This window comes from Cavia porcellus, unplaced genomic scaffold (genome assembly GCF_034190915.1).
Source record: "Cavia porcellus strain 051 isolate PalLab524CR breed Dunkin Hartley unplaced genomic scaffold, mCavPor4.1 scaffold_4, whole genome shotgun sequence".
Lineage (NCBI taxonomy): Eukaryota > Metazoa > Chordata > Mammalia > Rodentia > Caviidae > Cavia > Cavia porcellus.
The window spans coordinates 103,593,454-103,607,016 of NW_026947487.1; the positions used below are offsets into that span (position 1 = coordinate 103,593,454).

General features: G+C 35.8%; 1 pseudogene; it reads right to left on the reverse strand.

Moving 5' to 3' along the window:
- Window positions 1-12,650: 12,650 nt before the first annotated feature.
- Window positions 12,651-12,948, reverse strand: LOC100722549 (large ribosomal subunit protein eL43-like; annotated as a pseudogene).
- Window positions 12,949-13,563: the final 615 nt, after the last annotated feature.

Sequence of the window (13,563 nt, forward strand, 5' to 3'; positions counted from 1 at the left end):
TGGCTCTTCTGTCTCCATTGATTTTATCATGTTGTATCTTGCTGGATTTTATCGTATGTGGTAGTATAAACAAAAATTGTTCTAGGCAAAGAGACAATATAGAAACCATTGTTCATTTTTCTGTTAGCTGGTTCTAAATACTCTACAATGCTTTCATCCACTTGAATGGTGTTACACTGTCTTGATATGTTTGATGCTATAGCATATGAAGTTATATTCAAATATTTCAAGGAAAAAGACACTATGGTAACTACTATTAAGTCGGGTTATTTGGTGGTGAAGCACTAGGTTGCTGAAAGTGTCATGCTTTAACCTGTATTGTTATGTTGTTATGCCCCCTTTTATCTCAACCTCTCCCTTATTCATTAAAAAATTATTTAATTTTTTAAATTTCTTTTTTAAACTAAGGGGAAAAATTTTAAAAAACTAGCAGGATATATTATAGTAACTTTTTTGATTTCCTATTAACTTGAAGTCCTGTAATACCCCCGTTATCTTGTTTTGACTGATTAGACTCTATTTTGCTCTGTATGAAAGTATCAAGTATCAGAGTATAGGCAACTACTTTGAAGGCAGTAAGATTCACTATGATGCCCATTCTGGTTTGACTATTATCCTCTTTTGAGGTTCTGTAAGATTTACAATGTTTAGGTTTTATTGGTCTTGTTCTCTACTGTTTTGTTCAACTTTATAATAACTAATGAGATAGACAATTCTTCTTAAGGAAGCAAGAGGCATTATGGTAACCATTGTTGATAGCCTTGTACTCTGTTTTTACATCATGTGCTATGTCTATCCTTGGTTTTGACTGACAGCTTTGTTTTATCATGCTTGATTTGTTTTCTTACAAAAAAAAGTAATAAGATCTAAGGGAGCAATAAAACCCAAAATGTGTAAATTTTGTTGTAATAAAGAGAGGGGGAAAAAAGTGCCCTAAAGGATACAACAGCAAGGGTGTTTAGGTGTATTAAATAGATGACCATATTAATATTTTTGATTGGATTCCTGAACACAACTATTTGCAGTCTCACTGTTTGAATGTTCACTTTGTACGCTTTGATCCTGTGACCTGAAACACCGTTTCTAAAATGATAGCATGTAATCTATTAACTGGTGATAACTTAATGTTTTTTTTGTAGTTCTGTATTACTTGTACCCTTATACTGTTTTGTTTTGTTCTGCTTTTTTTTCTCTTTTTCCTTTTAAATAAAAAAAAGAGAATCAAAACCTAAAAGCCACCTATACCTGAAGACACTTCTGAGAAGTAGTCATTTCTTAAGAGTTCTACATGCTAGCAATAAAGCTACTCACCATAGACAATTTGCACACATCAATCCAGGAATTAAGCTGAAGAAAATAGAAAATGAGAAGACATGGAAGCAAGAAGCAACCCCACTCTCCAGCTAATCAAAGGCAAACCTAGGGGGGCAGTGAAATGGAGCCATTCAAAAACCATCTGCCTGAACTCTCTAAAATGGAAACAGCAGAAGTAACAAAGCAAATGAACAGGCTCTAGAAAAAAGTCACATCAGAAATAATTTCTCAGATAATTACAGAGATGTGTGTGACCATAATGAAAGACATGTTTAATAATTTTAGAGCAGATACAGATTTTAAAAAAATAGAGGAGCTTAGGAAAATGATGGAAATTGTGAACAGCCAAAATAGAAAAGAAATGAAATCCATGAAACAAATTCAAACAGAAATCCAGGAGTTCAAAAATTTCATTCAGAGTGTACTCAGCAGAATGAACCAATCTGAGGACAGACATTCACATATAGAGTAAGACTGTGATTAACAATCATGAAAAGAAAGATTTCTTAAAAATAGCAGGGAACCATAAGAAATCAGTCCAGCAGCTGCTAGATGATGCAAATAACAACATAAGATGGAGTTAACGAAAAAGCAGGAGATAGTGTAAATGATATAAAATATCTGTTTACATAAGTCATAGCAGAAAACTTCCCAAGCATGGAAAAGAATTTGACATACAGACAAATAACACATATAAAACTCCAATAAGTCATGATAAAAAATCCACAATAAGTTATATAAGTCAAGATTCCAGAAATTCAACACAAGAAAAGAATATTAAAAGCTGGTACAGAAAAGAAACAATGCATTTATACAAAAAAATCCATTAAAATCACAACAGATTTCTCAACACAAACCCTCAAGTCCAGGAAAGCTTGGATTGAAGATATTTTAAGCTCTAAAAGAAAACCCAGATTTGTGTTCACCACACAATTATATTTCAAGATTGAAGGAGATATGAGATACCTCCATGATAAAGAACCCCTAAGGAAATTCAAGAATACAAAACCAGTGCTCCAAAATGATCAGAAGGATATTCTAGAAAGAGATAATGGGGATTACAACTCCAAGAACTCCAACAGAATAAATCCAGCAGACTAGGCAAACAATGAATGAAAGAGGAAAAGAGAGGGTACCAACAATGGGAAAATAACATGACATGGATAAGTCACTACATATAAGTAACAGACATCAATATAAATGATCTCAATTTACCAATGAAAAGAAACAGACTGGCAGAATGGATCAAGAGGCAACATCCAGGACAGAATGAGGATGCTGCTCAATGGTAAAGCTCTTGCATTGCATGCTTAAGGCCGTGGGTTTGATTCCTAGCACCACAAACACACACAAACACACACACACAAATACAACAATGTGATACATACAAAAACACTTTTAAATCAAAAAGAAATTCATACACTAAAAGTCGAAGGATGAAAAACAATACTCCATGTGTCAGGAACCTCGAAAAAAGCAAGGGTAGCTATTCTATTTGCAGATAAAGTGGATTTCTAGCCAAGACTGACTAAGAGAGATAAAGAAAATCACTACTTGTTCCCACCTAAAGGAGACAATTCAAGACGAGATAACAATCATAAATATATACATGTGCCAAACACCAGTGATTCAACTATATAAAATAAATATCAATAGACATGAAAAATCAATAAGCAGTAATACAATTGTTACAAGGGACCTCAATACCCCATTGTCACAAATAGACACATCAATTGGACAAAATAATCAACAACGAAACATTAGGACTAAACCATTTTCAAAAAATGAATTTAGTAGATGTCTGCAAAGTATTCCACACCACATCAGACAGAATTCACATTTTTCTCAGCTGTGCATGTGATGTTCTTCAAAACGGATCACATACTAGTTCATTCAACATGCCTGAGTAACTGCAAAGGAACTGAAATTATTCCATGCATATATCAGACCATAGTTCAAAGAAATTGGAAATCATTGCAAAATAAATCACAAAAACTGCATAAGCACACAGAAATTAAACAACACCCTCCTCAACCAATCATGAAATTAAAGAAGAAATTTGACAGTTTCTACAATTAAACAATAATGCTAATGTGACATAATCAAACTTATAAACAATAGAAGTAATTGATGAGAGAAATTTAAAGTAGTGAATGCCCATATCTGGAAAACAGAGTGAGTTTAAATAAACAACCTAACATTGAACCTCAACTTTCTAGAAAAAGAAGAGTAAATCAAAGCCAAAGCTTGTACAAGGGAGGAAATGATAAAGATCAGAGTAGAAATTAATGCAATGGATACTAAGAAAATATTCAAAATATCAGTGAATCAATGAATAGAAGAGCTGGTTCTGTGAAAAATTAAATAAAATTGACAAATCATTAGCCAAACTTAGCAACAAAAGGAAAGAAAAGACTCAAATTCAGCAATAAGAAATGAAAAGGGTGATATTACAACAGATACTGCAGAAATTCAGAAGATCCTTAATACCTACTTTGAGAATTGTTTCCTAATAAGACAGAAAATACAGAAGAAATGGACAGATTCCTAGATATATATGAATTCCCAAAGCTGACTCAGGAAGATATAAAAATTTTAAATAACCAAATTCAATGAAATTGAAGATGTAATCAAAAACTTACCAATAAAGAAAAGCCCAGGCTCTGACAGATTCATTTCTGAATTCTCGAAGAAATTTAGAGAAGACTCATGCCACTACTTCCCAAACTTATTAGTAAAATTAAAAGGAAACCAATACATCCTAATTTATTACTGGAAGCAAGCATTACCCTGAGACCAAAGCCAGAGAAGGATACTACCAAAAATTCAAAATACAGGCAAACTGTCCAATGAAGATAGAAGCAATAATCTTCAGTAAGATACTGGCAGGCAGAATGCAGCAAATCATCAAGAAGATTATATACCATAACCAAGTGGGATTACCCCAGGAATGCAGGGATAATTCAATATATGTAAATGAATAAATGTAATACACCATATTGACAGAGCCAAGGACAAAAATCATGTGATCATCTCAATAGATGAAGAAAAAGCATCTGACAGAGGCCAACACCTATCATCATAAACGTTACAGAAAATTGGAGTAGATTCTCTTTATTTCAATCTGACAAAAGCAATTGATGAAAAAAACACTCATTATCATACTAAATGAACAAAAACTGAAAGTTTTTACTCTAATATCAGGAACAAGACAAGCATGTCCACTGTCACCACTCTTATTAATATAGTTCTGGAAATACTAGCCGGAGCAATTAGATAAGAGAAAAATAAAACAATAAGGATACAAAGAAATTAAATTATCATTATTTGTGTATGACATGATACTCAACATAAAAAACTCTAAAAACTCCACCAAAAGACTTCTAGATGCAATAATCAAATTCAGTAGCATAGCTGGATACAGAGTCAACACTGAAAAATCAAGTCTTTCTGTACATGAACATGACATTCACTGAGAGAGAAATTAGGGTCACAACACATTTCACAGTAGATTCCAAAAAGATGAAATATCTAGGAATCAATCTAATGAAGTAAAAAAAATGCTCTATATTGAAAACAGCAATACTCTAAAAACAGAGATTTAAGAGCATATCAGAAAATGGAAAGATATCCCTTGTTGTTCAGTAGGAAGAACCAATATGGTGAAATGGTCATACTTCCAAAATTGCTACAGAGATTTAATTCAATCTAGATCAAAATTTCAATACTGTACTTCACAGAATAAGAGAAAATAATCCTAAAATTCATTTGGAACAAAAAGAGATCGAGAATAATAAAGGCAATTCTAGACAACAAGGGCAAGGCAGGACATCACTATCCCTGACTTGAAATTATGCTACAAACCTACTGTGATAAAAACAGCATAGTACTGCATAGCAAAAATAAATAAATAAATAAAGACCTGAAGATCAGTGGAACAGACTAGAAGATGCAGAAACAACTCCAGCCACATCCAGCCACCTTATGTTTGACAAAAGAGCCAAACCACCCTTTCACTGAAAGAAAGATATCCTATTGAATAAATGGTACTTTGAAAACTGGCTTTCCACATGTCAAAGATTAAAATGAGGCACAAGACTAAAATAAAATGTGTCAAAGATCTAAATATTAAAACAAAAACACTAAATCTTCTGGAAGATAGGATAGGTAGAAATCTTAAGGAGACTTGTTTTGGTTAGTTTTCTCTTGTTCTGGAAACAAAATACCAGACACCTGAAGTTAAGGCAGGAAAGGTTTATTTAGCTCAGTTTGTGGAGGTTTTCAGTCCATAATCAGCTGGCTCCAAGACTCACAGGAGAGGGAAACAGTTCATGGTTTCCATGAAAACAGCAACAAGAGCAAAAGAGAAGGAGCATGGAGAGAAGACTCTTTCTGTCCCTTATATTGTATGCAGGCCACACCCACTTGGGTGTAGCACTCACCCCCATAATCCCAGCCCTGGATCATAAGTCATTCACAAACTCTAGAACCCTGCCTCCATTGCCTGCGTGAGGCTTTGGGGGTGGAGGGAAACATCTACACATAAACCATAGCAAGAGTGTGTAGACAAAGACTTTATAAACAAAACCTGAATCATATGCAAACTACCACAAAGAATCAACAGCCGGAATCTCCTCTTATTCTAAAGCCTTTGCACAGCAAAAGAAACCACCAATAGAGTGAACTGAAAACTCAACATGGGAAGAAATTTTGCCAGCTGTGTCTCAAAGGAATGCTATCTAGAATATATAAAGAATGCAAAATATTAGCTGCTCCAAATTTAAAGACCCAATTCAAAAATGAGCATCTAAAATAAACAGATACTTTTCATCATTAGAGAGAGGCAAATTAAAATGACAGATTTCATCTCACTCCAGAAAAAATGGCTATTATCAAGAAATCAACCAATAACAAATGCTAGTGGGGTTGTGGGGGGAAAAGGAACACTTGTCCATTGTTAATGGAAGTGTAGACTGCAACCAGGGTGGAAATCTGTGTGGCAGTTCCTCGAAAAATTATGACTAAGAGATTCCCCTCAACTCAGCTTTTCCCCTACTAAGTAGGGAAAATAATTAACAGCATCATACCACAGTGATTGATACATGTATTCTCATGTTTATAGCAGCAGATCTTGTAATAGCTCAATCTGAGAAAAGTCTAAACACTCATCAACTGATGAATGGATAAAGAAATGTAGGGTTTTAAAGACTATACTGGAGTACTATTCAGCCACAAAGAAGGATAGGCTTGAAATATTTCTAGGTAAATGATGCACCTTGAGACCATATCCTTAAGTAAAATAAATTAGACACATGTGTAAATATTGCATTGTTTCTCTGATGTGAGAAATTAAATGTGTAAGGACCAAAATGTATAACAGATATTGAGAAATGGGAAGAAAATATTCGAATATGAAGGGGAACTAAGGAAGGAGGAAGGGGAAAGAAAAAAAAGGAGAATAAAGTAAATGATTGAAATAAAGCTTTTGTAAAAAAGGAGGGGGAAACATGTTGAAGGAGGGAGGGGGATAGGAATTTAAAAAGGATCAAGTTGTATCACATATAGGTAAGAATTCCCTATAATGAATGTGATCATTGTGTATACCTAAAATGTGCCAATAAACTTAATAAAATTAAAAAAAAATAACTGGACCAACACAAGACTAAAACCCAGTAGGTAAACAGTAAGTTCTTTAGTTCCATATTTGGCATCTGGGGACATGGCAGTAACATATGAGTTGCAAAGGGCTTGAGTGGCCCCATCCCTATGGCTGCCAGTTCCATACTATTCAACCTCTTTCTTGCACTATTCACAGCCTGCAGCTTTCTGTGGCAGACGTTTCAAAATCCCAGCAATTTCAATTTTCTAGGGTCTTCACTACACCATTAGTTTCATTCAGAAACTTCAGGTTCTTCCCTTTCCAGGGCTCTTGTCAAGGTCTCTCTTGGAAATCTGGGTGAAAGCCTCCCTTATCCCACAACTCTTGGGATTCTATGACTGTAAAACAAGCATCGCATGGACAACACCAAGGTATGCCATCACTGGAAGCAGCAGGCGGGCTCCCTTACACCACGGGGGCATTGACCTCTGGATGGCTGCATGTCTGCACAACATGGAATGAGGCACAGCAGTCAAATACTTAGGAGACTTGTTGAATAAGGGTTCCAGGTTTTATCTTCTCAAATAAAAGGTTTAGTTTTTTGGACCTTTGGGTCTTTCATGAGTGAGGTCTTGCTGATTTCTGAGATGCCCTTGAGGCATCTTCTTACTCCTTTCTGTGCAAAGTACTTTGTTCCTTTTTAATGACTCTTTTCTCTTTAGCTTCCACTCCTCCTTGGCTCTAATTTTATACGTGGTTTGTTTTGGATCAAAATTTAGGTTTTGGAAATTTTTCTGCTCTGACTTTTGCCTCTTGGTTTTCACTATAAATCTGGCTAAAACCTGCCTGCCATACCCATCCCATGGTCTGAATATTAGGCTGTCTTTAAATTTCCTCCACCAAATGAATTAGCCTACTGCTCATTTAGGCTCTTTAAAGTCTCAGTACATGGGCAAAATGAGGACAAATGTTACACTAGAGAGTAACACACATGCCCCTTAGTTCAACTGCCGATGGAATTTTCATCCAGCTCCATCCTTCTGAGCCTGGCATTTTATCTCTGCATTCTGGACTTCTGACCTCTGACAAGAATTATTCATCAGGCTCTGCCTACTGCATTCTAAAGCTTTCCTAGTCTCCAAACTTTGCCAAATTTCTCCCCAAACCAGTTCCAAAAGCTTCTAAACTACATACAGGTACAGTCATAGTAACAATGTCACTTCTGGTAGCAATTTTCCATATTAATCAGCATTCTCATTGCTGAGACACAATCCCTGTGATGCACAACATATAGAAAGAGTGGTTTTGTATAGCTCACAGTTTCAAGGAATTCAGTTCATGGTTGGATGCTTCCAAGGCAGGAATTTCATTGCAGAAGGGTGTGGTGGAGCAAATCTGCTCAGTTCATGGAAGCTGGGAATCACAGGGCCTGAGAAAAGTAAGAGACAGACCATATACAGCAATCCTAAGTGATGGATGAGGGACCATAGATATACCCAGGCACACCAAAAGAGCATGCTTTTCCCATCCGCTAGGTAATTCTTAATTCAGTAAAGTTTACATATAAGGATTAAGCATCACTTGGTTTCAGAGGTGTTAGTCCATGGTTAGCTAGATTCATTGCTTTTGGGCATAGAGCAAGGCAGAAATATCATGGTGGAATGCTATGGTCCAGGAAAGCTGCTCACCTCATGGCAGCCAAAAAGCAGATATAAAGGGAAAGAGTCAGACGAGAAAGATCCAAGGACCAAATATAGTTCCCAGGGTCACATGCCCAAGATCCACTCCCTTCAACTGGGCCACAGCTTCTAGTCCACTGTTTTCTGATAAGGCCAGCATATTATGAGGTCATCAGTGGAACGGTCCACTATGAATTTAGAGTTCTCATGATCCCATTGGTTTCCCCAGACCCATCATCAGCAACCAAACTTTGAAAACAGTAAGTCTTTGGGGGCATAGCATATCTAAAGTATAACATTTACCTACCATCATATTAAAATAGCTCCAAATAGATCAAATAACTAAATATAAGAGCTGAATCTATAAAATTTTCATAAACAAGCATAGGAAAAAATCTCCACTGCTTTGAATTTTACAGTGATTTCTTGAATATTTAGATGAAAGGCATAGAAAATGCTTGAAAACATTTGTAAATCACATTATCCAATAATTGGATTAATATCTAGAATATAGCAAAGTTTTATACTAAGCACAGTTTCTCTCAAAAATCTTATCTGGTAAAAGGCGACCTTCAATTGTGTTGACTCTCCTCATGAGATTTTGAGTCATAGACTTATCCTGTCTGTTAAAACCAATGTGGTGTGTGTGTGTGTGTGTGTGTGTGTGTGTGTGTGTGTGCGCGCGTGCGCGCGCGTGTGTGTATGTGTGTATGTGTATTTCCTGTCCTCTAACTGACCTGCTCTGTAAAACACTGTATGAAATATTTTGCAAAAAATAAATTCTAACTACATATTATTAAGGAGAAACAAAGGCCAAAAAGGCAAACCAAACAAGATTAAAAGAGAACCAGCTAATCATGAAATTTGGGACCAGACTGACTCACAGTCAATCCAAAGTACTCAGTACAAAATAATATTTTGCTTTGGCATGAATTATAGGAATTGGCTATGTGATTCTGAATTCCAATTATAATTGTATCATGTTATGTTTTCTCCCCCTAAAATCCTGCTCTTCAGCCCAGAAATTAACTCTATACTGGTAATCTACAGCACCGAGTTGGATATTGAAAATGTGGGCTTAAATTATAAATTTACATTAACATGCACATTTTATATTATGTACACAATTTTCTTACATGTTCTAATACTCCCATTCAAGCCCAGTTTATCCTTCTTGATATTAAAATCAAGAAATCCGGACTGAGGGTGTGGCGCAGTGGGAGAGCACATACCTAAAATCCACAAGGTCCTGGTTTAATCATGAGTCATGAGGGAGGAAGAGAGGAAGGGAGGGAGAGGACGACTACTGTCAGATCAGAGGATGTGTCCATCCTTCCTTCTCACAGAATGTTTTACTTTCTACCTCAATTATTGTTTCCACTAACATTTCTAATAAAGTCTAATTGTCTTTATGAAAATAGCCTAAAATGTGAAGAACACTAAACTCCTTAACAGAGTTCATGATTAATAATCTCTCCTAATTATGCTGTGAGTTAGGTGAAATGACATACTACTGGGTTAAAGGTTAGCATTCAAATAAACAAAATCATTATGATTAAACGAAAAAATGATTAATACTTAATTTGGTAACATTTCATGCTTTACAAGCAGTTAATTTTTATGTATTTGGTTCATTATCTTATGGAAATACAAACTGAAAAATTTAACAGAATGTTAAAATCAATAAGAGTAAATTTTTGAGGAAAAATTGTCATTTCAGAAACCCAGTGCAACAACCATAAAATCTCAGATGTCTTTTTCTTCAGCTTACGGTTTGAATTAAAGACTTACAAATATTTCTTTCTTTTCTTTTTCTCTCTGTAAAAGTGAGAAAAAGTGGGTAAGAGCAACAGGACTATTCTGTCTCTTCTTTCTATGATACCAACTTCAACATAAAAAAATTGAAACTGTAGTTCACCAAGTGACACATGAATAAAAAATCAAAACATGTCTGCAAAAACACTTTAGGCATTTAAATTACATTTTTTTGTTAGCTGGATATTTTTCTCTTTGTTCAAATATTTGCAGTGGGAAAGGAAGCTATGCCCCTGAGAAACAATTCCCCGGATGCACTACGTGCATTCTGAATTTCTGCTACATTTAAGTCCTCGCTCATTAAGGATACCTATGAATTTCGTCTTTGTTTTTTAAGAGGGCCGGATCCAGTAATAACTCAAATGCCCAGACCTTTCTGCAGACAACATTTTTCTAATGGTTCATGAGGAACTGATCCAGGGTCAGAGGTCACAGGCTGTGTGCCATTTGCCAGCTGGCAGTAAGCTCCAAGGACAGAGGGTGCAAGAAGCGTGACGATTCCTCAAGATCCTATTTTGTAGAGCAATGAGAGTATCGCTGTGGCCACCGCAAAAATACTCATTTTATCTCAGTTTTGTGGGTTCAAGAAGAGGAGAGTGAAACTTTTTGGAGTAGCCTTGCTGAGCGTTACATACTATGATCTCATCTTATTGAGGCTGACTTTATTTTATGTCAACAAGAGAAGGTTTAAGAATAGAAATCTTCCATTATAGACAAACATTCATCCTGTGACTAAGAACAGAGCAATACTAAAAAAAGGCAAACACCTGTAACTTCTTGAGGAGAAACAGTGGCTAGTATACGAACACTATCTGGAGTGAAAGAAAAAAATCTCCAAACAGGGAAATTATAATAAGAAATGATTACATATAGTTATTTAGGGTGAGTTTGTTCCTTGCTTAAACTTCTCTCTCAGACTTTGTGCACTGGTCCCACTCACACCCAGATTTTGACGGTTTTTCCCTTCCTAAATGGCTAAACTGAGATGCTGAGTGTAAGAAATGGAAAGTGACAAGATATGACCGAAGCATTGGAAATCAATCCAAACTAAATGTGCTTCTTAACTATAAGTGAACAGTTGAAAACACTCCTCTTTTATAGCCATGGAGATAAATACTCTGTTTTTATTAGGAAAAAATTGCTTTGGACTGAATAAAGTCATTTGATTAACAAGTCAAAGCAGATGGTTTATTGATGTTTCAGAGAAGAGTTTACAAGGTCTAGTGAAAAAAGAGAGTGGGCTCCGAATTAACAAATTACCCTGTATATGGGACATTGACAGTTCACTGCTAATAAATTTATGGGCTACTGCTGGTGTTTCATCCCCATTTGGTTTATTATGATAAAATATTGTGGCATGAGTAACCTATAGCCTCACTGCAATATACTATATTGACCTTTGACCTTCAGGACCTGACAGCAAAATTATGTATTAGATTCTAAATTTGTCTAAATCTAACAGGATCAACATCAGTGTGGTTTATTTTGAAGAGGTGATGCAGTGTAAGTAACACACAGCATGCTAGCTTGGGATTTGCTAGAACTTACGAAGTTAGCCCTCAGAGGTCACAAGAGTTACATGTTAAGATCCAGAAGTCACTGGCAAAATGACATATGGTTTGAGCAAAGAACGTGTTTGCAATAATCTTATCATTCAACTCTAAGGAAAATAGCTATTGTCTCCTAAAATGTTTCAGGAGTTTGTAGGTTTGAAAATGAATTTTAAAATTTTATTTCTAGAAGTTCCTTCCTTCTCCTTTCAAATATGCCTTATTCTCTTCTCATGTATTTTATGCCTTTTAAGAAATTTTAATTAGTGTATGTTTATAATAGATAAGGCACACATCTTGGGAAGTCGTACATGTACACATCACCTTTGTATTTCCCCTTTTTCTACCTCCATTACCAGATTTTCTTCCCATTTCCAACAGGTCCACCTCCTTATTTCCTCTTATCTGCTTTGGTCTTTAACTCACTTATACTTTGGGTTTCTCATATAAGAGAACTTGTGCAATATTTAAACCTCTGTGTTTGGTTTATTTCACTAAGCATTATGGTGAATCCATTTTCCTACAAATGACTTACATTTATCCTTGTTATGGCTGAGTAGTGTGTGTACTTGGAAGTTTTGGGAATTGAGCCCATGGCTTCACATATACTAGGCAATCACTCTATCACTGAGTAGCTACATACCCTTTAAATCTCTTTCCTAATTTAAAATAAATCAACCTATTTATTATAGACTAGCAATGTCTCAAATAGTAGAGCTTCTCCTGGTCTCTCGAGCCCTTCAGTCTTCTGCCTGTTGACTGGACTGTGACAGCAGAAGTGGTATTGCAGGTCCAGGAACCCCCCAGTCACTGTTTTCATGCAGGAACCACAATGCTAGATCCCTACAGCCCACGTCTTCATTTTGGTTGTGTCACAAAAGGAGCAGGTGTGCTTGACGTGCTGGCTGATTTCAGTTTTCTTCACCATTTTCCAGAGTGAGGCGCCACAGTGGGTCCCGTATCTACCAACAATGCCGAGCTTCTTGTCCATGTGGCTGTGTGTCGAATTCATCTAGGACCACACCCAGCAAGCTTTTTCTTCTTCTTTTTTTTTTTTTTTTTTTTTTTTTTTTTTGAGAGAAAGTCTGCTAAGTTGCCCAGGCTTGGCTTAAACTTGGAATTCTCCTGTCTCAGACTCCCAATTTTCTCTGATTACAGATGTGTATCACTGGGCCCAGCTTCATACTCAGAAATACTCAATTGTGGTCTGAAGGTTAACAGAACTACCAAACTGTGAGGACTGGAAGCCTTTACACATGGCCTCTTCCATGTAAATGAATTAGGCAGAAGGAGAAAGAAAACTTTAGGCTCAGAGAATTTGTACTACCAATTGTATTAACATTTTAATACATTTAACGAATGAGTTGATTCATTGCATTAGCCTAAATATTTCACAACTGCATACTACTACTATTTAGTCTACTCCCTCTGTTCTGCATATGTGTTTCATCTTTGGAGCTATACATTGGATAACACACTAATAGCTCTTTTAAGAATGCTTTGTGCTTAAAGTACTACTTTAAGTGGCTAGTCTTATGTAAAATATCAAATAAATAAACTTCCATGATATTTTAAATACTCAACTTGATATAGTATTTTTAAAGGT